Here is a 13,287-nt window from a genome sequence, read left to right on the forward strand (position 1 = left end):
AATCGAGGGTTTTTGCCCATTGCTTCTTTAAAAAAAAATTAAAAATTCTAACAACCTCAAAATGTAAAAATTCATTTAATCATTGGTACTTCATTTCTTTGTTCAACTGTCCGAGTTAATCATTCGGTTGCAGTAACCTTTTACTTCGCATAAAAAAACTCTATCTATTACAGATTAAAATTATTAAACAAATTTAAATCATTAAACATACTATTAAACACCAACAGACTTCTACATTCTCAAGAAAGTCTCAAGAGCAGTAAAAAGCAAGAGATAGAATTCATTAAGTTTGACTATTTCTTAAGATTAGGAATTTTGTTTAATAAAATCAGTTATTAATAAATGGCATATTGAAGAACTGATTAAAAGATGTTTACAACGAAAGTACAAAATTGTCGAGATGGAAAATCAAATACCTCATTATACAATTAGCGGATTGCGGTTATTTGCCAAACTTAATAACTTAAAGATAATTGGCAAAAAATTTAAAATATTCATTACCATCAATGATTATCTTAATAATATATATAAGTGTATAATCATTATATTCCATGGTTACAAAATTTAGAAAGAGAAAAAGACAAAAAGCAATATTACTATAATATTAAACATGAATTAAAAGTAAAATTAAAAATGAGATCAAATAAAAGAATAAAATAATTCCAGACTCAAAATTCAATTTAATAAGGTACAAAATAAAGATGTTACTGAACTTAATTTTTTTTAAATCAATACAGATTTCAAGTGCTGGAACTTATAATGAAATGAACAATAAAGTAAAAATTTATTTTAATAGTCAAATAGAAATCAATAAAAAGGATTTTAATCAAAATTGACAATTCATTCGAAATGCAATTGGTAGAGAGAGAGTGTGTTAAAAAAGAACGGAATATCGACATTTCGTATTTATTCATAAATAAGAAAAAAACAAGAGAAATTCAAGATTTCCAAGAATATGTTTAAAGAAGAAGAACATGATAATTATCCAAGTATCCAATGGATTAGAAAAAATTTCCTTACAGTTGATATTTCAGTGAATTCAAATGGAACTGATTTTGGACCACTTTTTGACTCTGTTGTCAGAGATTTAAATAAAGACTGAATAATAGAGATAGTTACAAAGTTTAATTTAAAAATCGAGTAATAGTTTATTTTCAGATGAATTGTGAACAATTAAATTCTAAGCATTATCATAGCTACTCCAGGATTTTTAATATGGATAGTGACATCGAACAAAGCCATATGATCAGTAACCACAGCAATATACACACATTAGTCATAGAGAATACACCCAGATCAGGCTTACAATTTGAAAGAGTCGATGGAATTGATTATCGAATGACAATATTACCAAATTATGCGGGAGGTACTCATATAAAATTAACTGAATATGTAAAAAATAGAAAAAGTTGATTGAAAAAAAAAATGATAATAAATACTTTTTTAGGTCAATACTCGCTTAGTTTCATCCAGCTAAAAATTATGTAGACAGACTATCTAAGTATCATAAACATGAATTAATTCAACTTTAAACCTACTACTAATTTTCCAATGGATATCAAAGATATTTGTAAATTTGAAAACGAATATAATATTAAAATTTGTTTATTTGAAATAACTGAAAACAATTGGTTAGAGCTCATATTCCTAAAACTAAGATCAATGGTAAAACAGCTACACATGTGGTAGAGAAAAAGTTTATTTGGTAGATGAAAAGCGTTACAAAATATCTTGATTTTACGGCTCTCATAGCTTGTATGGGTGTTCGAGACAAAACGAGAAGGGGGAGCTCAAATTGTGTAAAAATTACTTTCGAAGACGAAATTTCTCTTTCCTCGGCCCTTAAATCTGGACTGAAGATAGACTATGAACTGTTCCGAGTGTATGAATATCGGCAAATTCCTAGGTGTTGCAGGAAATGTTAATCTCCTGACCACCTTGCGGTAAACTGTCCCGATAGAAGCTACAAATGCTCACGGTGCTCTGATCCCCATATGTACTCCAGTAACTCACTTTGCAGTAAAACCTCCAAGTGTGAAAATTGTAGTGGAGGTCATGCTGCTTAGTTTTCGTTGCTCCAGGTTAAAGGCTCTTGCTAATTCCAAGAATAAGGTCTCAGCGTGCTCTTTCAACATCAAAGGGACAAATGATAAAGTGTCAAGCCTTGATGAGAAACTAGTTAATCCTGATGTTGTTCTCTCACAAGAACACCTGCTCCCAAGCTGCAATGTAAACTGTCTAAGCCGAAGTCCACAACAAGCTGTTTTCAGCACGAATGCCCTTCGTACCCGAGGCCGGCCTCCTGGCGGTCTTGCCTGTATAATTAAACGCTCTTTGCCTAATTATTTGTCTCCTAGCTGATAATCCTCTGAACACTATCATGCAATCCGGCTTGCAGACGTAATCCTAATTAACGCCTATTTGCCCCATGATAGAAGATATATTTCTTTCTTCTCCGGTTATGCGAATGCCTGCAACAAATTAAAGACTCTCATATCTGGTATTGAGCGTCTAGGATACAAGTGGGTGCTTATAAGTGATCTAAACTGTGACATTACCGTTTCCTCAACACGTAAGGAAGCGCTTTTTCAGGGTCAACCCTCGGAATTTAAGGTCCTAACGAAAGACCTCAGTTTTACATATATCCACTGTAGTGGTTCCTTCTGAAATTTGGACCACTTTATCTGCTTTCCTTCCTTACAAACTTCAGCAGTACATATCGATGAAGATGAGAGAGATTATGCTCATTTACCTCTGTATTTCAATATTACGGTTACTTCTGACGTATAGTCAGGCCAACCATCGCTGTCGCATAAGTGGTTTGAAAAAGGTAATTGGTCTAAAACGGACATCCCTCTTTACCTTGCTAAACTTGAAGCTCTACTGTCCACCGTACGTATCACTTTCCATCTTCTTTGCACAAACGGGTACCCCACTATTGACAATGCTCGTGCCAATTTGAATCGCTATTATCGTGACATTATCTCATGTGTAAAACAAGCTGAAGATGTGGCCGTCCCACTGATCCGTATCAGGCGGAATAACTAAAAAGCAATCTGGAAACGCGATCCTATGCTGAAAAAAGTCAAGAATAAAGCCAAATTTCTGGTTAAGAATCTGGTCTAACTGTGGTGGCCCTTCTCGGGTTACTTATGTTCAATCTAAATCAAAAGACGAAACTCGAATATAAGCACCATCTTCGCGCTGTTCGTTACTCCGGTGAAACTTTTCCGAAAAGTAATAGTGAGTGGCAAAAAGTGATAAATTCTGCCAAGTTTCCGGATACAAGTTATACCTAGTGTTATTATACCTCGGCCATCTAGGATCGAATATCATTTATAAAATATTTTTGAAAGTTGAGAAACGCGCAGGCGTTTCTCACGTTTGCTCGAAAAAAATTTGTTGTCACGTTTATGTCAGAAACATGTAATTCTAGTTAAAAAGTCGGCTGTTGTTAAAGGAATTGAGGGTTTAAAATCAAAATCTTTGGATCTTGATGGGATTAGTGTTTCGAATTTTTTTCCTAATTCTTTTGAGCTGTATTTCATCTCCAACTGTTTTTTCAAATGTGTATTAGTAATTAGTGTGTGCTCGATTCGTTCTTATGCGGTATTGTCACGTCACTTCTGAAAAAAGGAAAAGACCCGGTTTCTTGCAGTTCTTATAGCCCCATAACAAAAGCATGTACTCTTAGCAAGCTTTTTGAATACCTGCTGCTACCTTATATCACTAGGCTTGGTCTAAATCATGATAATCAATTTGGTTTTATATCTGGGCTAGGCTGTCAGCATGCTCACCGTGCTTTACTCTCTTTGTTAAAAGATGCCCATCGCACTCGTCGCGTACCTCATTTCGCAACCCTAGACATGTCTAAAATATTTGACAGTGTTTTTCATACTCAAGCACGGGCAGCGTTATACCAGAGAGGACTAAATCCGTCGGTAATTGGGTGCTTCATTTTCGGTACTCCTATTCTTACGCCTTAAGTCTTTAGATAATTAAATATAAAAAACAGTTTTTTAACTGAAAGTAAGGAGGACATTAAAATTTAAAACGAACAGAAATTACTTCGTATATGAAAGGGGCCGCTTCTTCATCAATACTCCTAGATAAGATCAATGAAGGCATGGGCAGAATAGTAGCATCAATACCAACCCCAATGGGTATTGTTGGAGCGTATTGAGTTTGAATGTACCGAACTACAGCCAGAGGGGTGGTGTGATTTTTCTGTCGGAGGGCTGCCATAACAAATTGATGCATGATGCTACATAAATCTTCAAAAATCCCGCTGAAGCTTCCGTTAATTTAACTTGAATTCAGCCTTTAAACATGTGTTTATGAAGTTGCATATGTGCTAGTTCTAGTTGTGGTAATTGGATTGGAAAGGGGGGGGGGGGTTCTCGTGCCTTCCGTAGTTTATTTTGGTTATCTCTTTTTATATTTGGCCAGTTAACAGCAAGCTGAATTTAAGCTTGATTAACCGTGTGGTCTTGGAATATATTACAAGTGAAAAAATGCATTTTTCTGGATTACACTGATTCTGACAGTGATTTGGATTGAGTGAAAGGACTACATTTAATAAAAATAACCCAAATAGGCAAGCAAAAGAGGGGCAGTTTCTCGTTGCAAGCACCCTTGTACCCGCGGGGAGAGTCTCAATTAGAAATACAGGGATTAGATGAAAGGGGACTGCTGCTTCCCTTGTTTATTGGGGTACGTCCCATCTAGTTTGCTTAAGTGAACGCTTCCTGAACGTTTAATAGAGTTTGCCATATTTGCAGACAGGTGAAGAACTTGTTTTGAGCCGTGCATTAAAACCGAAAGCACTTGCAAGGCAAGTGCTGAGCACGGCCCTCGCTTAAAGATAAGTTCACTATGTTTCTTTATTTTTATATTTCAACTGTTAATGATACCGGTCTTCAAACGGTTAGATCTAGCGATTGCGAAATTCAGAGATTACCCTCAATGGCCAGTTAGAATTAACTTCTTGTATGAATATCCCTACAGGAATTTCAAACCAAATTGCAACCTTAATTGACAATGTGTTCTCATCTATATATTCTGTAAAAAATGAAGTGCTACCATCAGACATATCGGATCATTACCCAGTAGGAATTTAACTTCACTACCGAAGTTTGATGACAGAAAAGCCCCTGATAGTTAATCAAGATTCCGAAATACACCAGCAAACATCAAAAAGCTGGAAGGTGATTTATGCACTACGTCATTGGAGTTCAAAATACCTGAGAGGGTGAGCTTAGAAAATTAAAATGAGGTATCTGAATTTTTCATGAAACAGTAAAGGAGAAATTTCTACACCATCGCCAAGCACCCTAACCAAGACTTTCTAAAAGATCAACCCCCACGGACTACAGCTGGAATACTGAAGTCAATAAGGAGGAAACATAACCTTTGGAAAGAGTATAGGAAAAGACCAAGCAATACTAAATTAGAGGCTTTTAAACTATGCCAGAACAAGCTTAAAACGCTGACTCGAGAAGTTAAAATTCCAAATTTTTCCCGAAGGTTTGCGGATTGTGGCAAAAATATTAAGAAAACTTGGGAGGTCATTGATGAAGTTATGCAACCATCAGCAAGTCCTCGAAACCTCCCTAAATCCCTCAATGTTCGGGAAAATAGACTGAAACTTATTTCAAAACTGACAGTTATCCTTCAGAATAGTCCCGTTACATGTTCGTTCTCTGTTTGCCTAGGTGAAATAAAACTGAAAAGTGTGAACATATTAGTTACACAAATGTTTCGCAGCCCCAATGAACGAGATGCTGCTTTTTTCTTCCTGTTAAATAATCTATCGAACATAAAGGACTTGTTTGCAGTTTTTGAATTTTCTCATGATTGCACAAACACCAAACTTACACATCAGAAAATTACAATGTTTTGAAACAAAAACCTCAAGAAAAGAAAGCAGAAGGCGTATTTGGTTGGGAGATCAGAAATGACGAAGCGGAACTGGAACTTATGAATCTGAATTCTTTTCGTGAGGAAACGATGGAGTGATTTATCTGTTCTCTATGCAAAGGAAAACTAATTACCTTCGAAAACTGAAGGATTTTAATCCCGATATCAGCCATCAAATCCCACGTCATCGATATTACGGAGTCAATACCCGAGAATTGTCAACAACCAGATTTGTATTTGCACAAGGTGCGTGATTATAATATTATTGTAAACAGGAATTATAGGCGAGGATTTCTATTAGTGTTCATATTCCGTTGAAGTATATGGAGGTTAATGATCCAATCTCTTCAGTATAAGTGAATGTCTATTTGCTGGTGTGTTGAAGTTACCTGGGCCCACAAGTGCTTTCAAAGTTGTAGTAGCTTATCGTTGTCCAATTCAATTGTCTACATTTAATAATAAGAAACATTTCGGTATCTGTCCTCTGTTTCTTTACTTAGTTCTAAGTTTCTAACGGTTGGTGACTTTTCACTAGTGACTGTAGTTTCAGTGCCCCTATAAATTCTACCGTCCACAAGGCTAATGCAAGCCTTCAGACACTTACCAAAATGAGGTGTTTTGGGTGTGATAATAAAAGTCTTTTCCATGCATATATGTGTAATGTTCTCTCGTTGCTTTAGTTCGCGTACCCGGTGTGGGGTCCATTTGCTATCCGCACGGCGTATCTATTATGCGACATAGTATGTCCAGAAAAGAGTAACAATGATTATATTCCGAACCGCAACATAACCTATGACCTAGCCCTCGTTAAACTGTATTTATCTCCACTTAAAGTCTGGCTTGAACACCTGATATTACAATTTGGAAAATCTTTCCTACCCAATACGAGCCACCGATCACTACTACCAGAACCAGTCCCTCCCCATAGTTGAACTCGGTTACAAAACAAACTCTACCCCGTAAAATTGCAAACTAATCGTCACACCAACTCATTTGTGCCTTTCTTCACATTTAGTTTCAATGCTGAGCCGTAGTGTGTGATTTTTGTTTAAATGTAAAATTTTGTAAAAAACTAAATTTAGCTATGAAGCGAGAGTGTTTGAAATATGCCAATCCCCCTCTCTCTCTCATTCATTCTTTCTTTCTCTCTCTCCCTCTCTCTAATGATTGGACTTCAACTACAACACAACTTTCTGATGAGTCGTTTGAAAATCAATTCCAACAAACTTTACTAGAGCGTTAGTTGCATCAGCACATTCAGAACCCTACTTTTTTGCGGCCTAATTCAAACACTTCAGTCTTGGACCTTTTAATTACGAAATTACGTGATGATATTAGTAATAATTAGTTTTTACCCCTACTGAGAAAAAGCGATCATTTTATATTGGTGGTATCACTAAATTGTTCTTTGGGTTTTTCTGATACTCTGAACAGTTCGGCCAAATATGATCATGGTAGAGTATATTTACATTGCATTTTCTGATTATATTCCGTCTCTTTCTGTCCGAGAGGAGCTAAAGCCTTGTAATGATACCTGTGAAGTGCCTTTCAATTTTATTTAGCAGCCCCTTCAAAAAGGTTAAGGTTGATAAGTATCAATATTTACTAGAAGGTAGTTTTAATAATATAGACAGACCCTTGCTGGGTATATTGGACAAAAGGTAAAAGAAATAGGTGATAAATGGCCAGAAAACGTAAAAATTAAAACATCTGATTCATGGTTAAAATATAAAGAGCTAGAAATCGAGCAGCCAAGTTCCTTCGCCGAGATTGTCAAGAGGTTCAGTCGAATGTTATTGCCTAAGTCCAAAGTTGTCTACAAGATTCTTGGATGTAAGAAGGAACAAAGATTCACAGCCCCAATTGTCCACTTTCTTTATTAATTCCTGAAACTCTTTCACATATAGATGATAATCATGAAAAATTACAACTTCTTAATAAGGTATTTATTTCAGTTTTCACACAAGCACACACAGAACCCATAACTAGTAAAATGATTGTGACAACACATTCCTTCTATGGCATGGCTTATACATTCCTTCTATGGTGACAGACCAAAATGCCATGACGAGTAGGATCATGATGCTAACGGGTCCTAATTCCCGAAGATAAATCTGACAACTGTGTTTAAGAATTATTTATTGTGGCAGATCGAAGTTATTATCATTATGAATAGGCTCTCTAATGACAATATAAGCCATGCCAGTTATCATTGCACACAACAACAGTACGATGAAAACCCTTCGGATTTGGTGTCCAACTATAAATACAATAACTTGGACAATTTCTTATTCTCTGTTCCTCGACAAGAATAACTAGCACAGTGAATCCGTATCGAAATGTTTATAAATGGTCTCTTAGTTGGCACTGGTTACTGTAATAACTAGAACAGATACTGAGTTTCAAGTTCCATAAATCCCCAAAAAGGTACTACCAGAGCGAAGACTGAATGAAGACTGACCGGTATGAATTCAGCAGAAAAAACATTTAATATAGAACAGTCAGCAACTGAACAAAATTTTTGTATTGCTACATATGGTGCTCTTCAATAGCACTTACAGAAACTTAAGTATTCCTGCCAAAGTCAAGTGGGGTTATTTGTCTCCATGGTCAAAGTAGATCGCATAAGTTGTTGATATATTATCATAATCTTAACATATAATCCCCCTACTTTTTGCAAAATTAAAAACATCAAGAAAAATAACCCAAATTGATGACACCTTGTCTCTTACTTCCAAGATAATATAATTTTTGTCGGTATAATAATACAGACAAAACTATAATTTTTATACCCCGGCTGATAACAATGGGGCGTCCACAGGAAATTATCAGTCTCTAATGTCTCTTACTCATTAGGATCTTTCAATTAGATGTTTTTCTTATAATGACTTCATTTATTTTATGTCCGTGACTAAAAAAATATTTGTAGTCCAAAGCACATCTCTGGAGTCAAATCTGGATGTCAAGAATCGTTGAATGAGTCAAAATTCTCTGGGGTCAAATATCCGCATATCGTATACTGATGAGCTATATTGGCTCCATCAATAACTATTTGCCTTAATTAAGCAGTTTGATTTAAGAACTAGACAGGAACTTGATTGCAAATACCGGTTATTTGACCAACAATTCAATTGGTGTCTTTCGATTTTAGAGTCGTATACTCCTTCAGCTCTTTTGCTTCTTCATTTTCCACCTTCCAGCTCAGAAACATTTAGCCCATAGGTAGAGCTAGTGCTGCAGGTGGCATTAAGAATCTTATTCGGCCCATCCACTTTATCTCCTGACTGTCATTTTCGGACTTCATCACATCAACTGGCTTAAAAGTATGTTCATATTGGCTTTTAAATTTTGTGATGTTTGTTTTAAGAATATCGTTTTCTTTTAAGTAGGCCTAAATTTTGATTAATGGCAGCCAAAACAAAATTTTTATTAATGTCAGTTTTTATGCACCTCCGTTTAGGTCAAATATATGGCCTAAGTTATTTACCTGTGAATTTTTTCACAACTGTTTGATTACATGGACGTCATTTGTTTGCTGTTAAAATATCCTATTGTCGGAAAAATCCATTTTGCCTTTCTTAAAAGAAAATATTATTATTGACGCTTTACAAGTTGCATAAACTAAGATGAAAAAAGAGATCCCTCATTTCACAAAATTGATTAAAAGGCTCAAGAACCATGTATTAAAGGACATCTCATACAATTTAATGCTATTTTTGGAGATAGCATGAAAAAACATTAAAGATATGTATTTTCTTTGCTGACAATTTTCCTTAAAAAAGTACTATTTTCAAACATTATATTAATATCTTATGGGTAATCAATATAATTGTTTTAAAAACTACATTGCCTTTAAGGGATTTTAGAGTGTCGAAGCCACACATTAGCATAGTGCTGTAACAAAATATTTTGCTCATTGAGCAAAGGAAAAACAAATAGAAAATATAAATTTTCTTTTTTTATTGGTTTGAGATCAGGAAGTCCCAAAACTAAGCATTCAATGTGTTAGTTTTTATCTTTTAAGTCTAAGCCTTCAAAAGACTCTAAGCCACACATGGTCATACTGCTGTCACATTCAATTTGGATGTTTGTATTTTTTAAGTCCATGCTGCCAAGAGTCTTAACCACCAATAGGCATACTGCTCTAGAAAAAGTAATTTTGCTCAAATGAGCTTGTGGAAAAGAAATAGAAAAGAAATTACGAGAGGGGGTTGACAAGATTTTATAGGCTGATTTAAGTTAAGTTTTCCAGCTAAGAGAACCAAAAGTTTATTCCTTTAGCCATCTGATTTGATATAGATAAATCTGAAGAAGTCTATTAATCTCGTTGAATTTTTCCATTGTCAGACCGCAGTTTCTCTGGAATGCCATTTCTAATGAAACGAGCCTTGAGCTTGCTTGTGGCTTCTGGAAAGAGACAAGAAAATGATATAACAAACTTAGTGATGAATTATAACAAGAATGAGTCAGTAGTGATTTGCAAAATATTATAAAACTGCCAAGTGTTTTTAATCATTAATGTGAATTTAATCTGGCCCGTATGCTTTAATATTTTGAGAACCTTGAATCAATTGGACAGATAATTGAATTAAAATCACTTTTAAAAGAACAAGTACGACTCAAGACAAAAACAATTCAAACGAGGTATTCACAGCGTAACCTGTAGTTTTATTCAAGTGTGTCATATTAATGTTAGGTGTAGGAAGAAAAACTTTATCGCGCAAATAATGTAATTGAAATTCTCATTCAATATTACCTTAATTATTATAGTTCTAAGTGTATTAATAAAAATAATAAACACAAAAGAATATAGTTCTGTAGAAGTAGATCAATAACCATTCCGTGGTGAAGGAAATATAAGGATGAATTTCAAAACTTTAATAAACAGTATGAAACTTTGAAAAAGTAAATATCAGATAAATTATTATAAAAATGGTAAGATTAGTTTGAATGATGAGGGCATCATTCTACGACGGGAAGAGGGTATGTGACGTACAGCCCTATAGTTCTTCCAAAAATCCAAGTTCTGCGAATTGTTAGTTTGCAAACTGATTTCGGAATAATGAAAAAAAACATTTTTTCTTGAAGTATTAAATACATTAGTTAAAAATTATGATAAAAACTAGCTTTTTGGGATCAACCAACTTTTGACTTTGAACGTGACTTGCATAAATTTGAAGGTACTTCATAAGACAATAGCATTTTATCAAGATCAAAAGAAAAAGTCGTGACTTAAAGTAAAAGTTAATAGCATAGCTTTAAATATATTCGAATATATTTCCTGTCAGTTCTGAAACTGAACAACATTTTACCCAGATGAAAAAGATCGGTGATATTGTGAAGTCGTGAAATACGTATTTAGAGGGAGGTAAAACAGCGCATCAACACAGAATATATAAAATAGGACAAAAGGGTTGGTACACAGTCAAATTTTGACTTTGATAGGAAATCGAAGCACCCGATAATTATCTCTAAATCTGAGTTTATGTTTGTCTGAATAGTCACTCTATTGAAGTGCATTAATCAGATGAATTGTATGCCAGTACTGAAATAAAGTTACTATTTGGTACATCGTCTTTGCTTATCTATTTCCTCAATATTCCTTAATAAGCACCATTTCCTCAATAAGCACCCCGTAATATTCACTTTCAATAAAAAAAACCTTCTCGTAATAAATGTATATTGCATTAGATTTTTCTTCTTTTACAAAAATTTTTCTACGAGTCAGAAACTGAAAATTTTGAGCTGCTGACAACTTTCTTGTTGCGTTATACAAAAAGCAAAAAATAGATAAAGAGAGTCATAAATATTTCCAGTAAGAGAGCTATGCTACAATTAATGAGTTATCACCTACAAAGAATAAATAAAAAGAGACTAGGAGGTACTAACCATTCGTTAATTAGCCGAACGCTTGATTTGACATTCTGCGCTGAATTCTAAAATTTCTGACTTGGGAGTTTAACTAAAGGGCCTTGCCTAATTTCTTCTTGATCCTGAGCCTGTATTCTGCCGGCAAATCAAGTTTGCTTATCTCTAAGATTAAATCGAATTCATCAACTTTTAAACATTAAAGAAAAACAAAATCATTGCAAAAATGTATTTTTTAAGGACATGTATTATACACGAAAAAAAAATGTAAGAAAAAGTGGATGAAGGAAATGTGGTATATCAATTTCCAATACTAGGCAGAAAAAACATAACCTTGTAGAAACGAATCCTTTTTTTACTTAAAGAAAGGTGAAATGAAAATGTACTATAATTTTATTCGTGGGAGCTTACGACAGCTAAAAGAAAATACGGACTGAACAACTTCTAAAAATCTCTAAAACCTTTATATTCATTTTATAAATTTTTCTAATATTTAAGACATTTTTTCCCAGAAGACTTTAATCTTATTTTAGTCAAATTAAGAAAACACTATACCTTTGGGACCGAGAAGGAGAAAACAACCCTTGATATTATCCACAAGATATTATAAGCTTGGTTTCTAAGACCCTCAGGAAATGTTTGTGCAAAAAGAAACATATTGAGGAGAATCTAACAAAAAAATGAAATAGAGGTCCTTAAAAATTTCAAGAAAGATACCAACATCATAATTATCAAAGCTGATAAAGGCAATACAGTAGTGACCCTCAATGAGACTGAGTATGTCAGCAAATCAATAAACATCCTGAGTGATAATAAAGCGCAAGAAAAAGTTGATACTAATACTGTAAAGGATGCTTATGGTAATGTCAAAAAGGCTCTGGATAATCTCATTCTTGCCAATAAGATTAATTATCGACTTTACCGGATACTCTTTCCAGTCAGACCAGTCATTCCTAAATTTCATGGTACACCCAAATTTCACAAGCTAGTATACCCCTTAGACCTATTGTTTAAAGAGTAGGTTCAGCTACACAAAAGTTGGAAAAGTATTTAGCTGGTATTTTAATATCCAAAACTCTCAGCAGCAAATACACAACAAGAAATACTAAAAAAGTAGTTGAAAGGCTAAATAGCATCAATACATGGAGAATATCACAATGTGCAGTCTTGATGAAGATACCAACTATGGTTATTCAATAATCACTTTCAATCTAGATTCTTAAGACGAATACAGCAAAGCCAAGTTGTCGCAAGAAGAAAACGTATACAGCTGAAAAATATATATGAACTGGTATCGAAATGATGTCGCGCAACAAATGAAACAGTAACTAAAAGAAGACAGACATATACCACAAACACGGTAGTGTTTTGACAAGAACCAAGAACAACCAAGAGATCGCCTGAAACCAAGCTAAAAAGAAACCCAAAATATCAGTCTCATCGGCAATCTAGGATTTAAGAGATGGCCGATGTAAGATGCAATGAATGACTTATAAATCG

General features: G+C 34.4%; 1 long non-coding RNA gene across 1 annotated transcript; it reads right to left on the minus strand.

Annotated features, from left to right (window-relative positions):
* Positions 1-10,172: 10,172 nt before the first annotated feature.
* On the minus strand, positions 10,173-12,035 carry LOC136035098 (uncharacterized). Its single transcript, XR_010619331.1, has 2 exons — positions 11,809-12,035; positions 10,173-10,326 (listed from the first exon to the last, which is right to left on the minus strand). It is a non-coding gene; the product is annotated as an uncharacterized LOC136035098 (long non-coding RNA).
* Between the last annotated feature and the right edge of the window lie 1,252 nt (positions 12,036-13,287).

Source organism: Artemia franciscana, chromosome 13 (assembly GCF_032884065.1).
Source record: "Artemia franciscana chromosome 13, ASM3288406v1, whole genome shotgun sequence".
Classification (NCBI taxonomy): Eukaryota; Metazoa; Arthropoda; class Branchiopoda; order Anostraca; family Artemiidae; genus Artemia; species Artemia franciscana.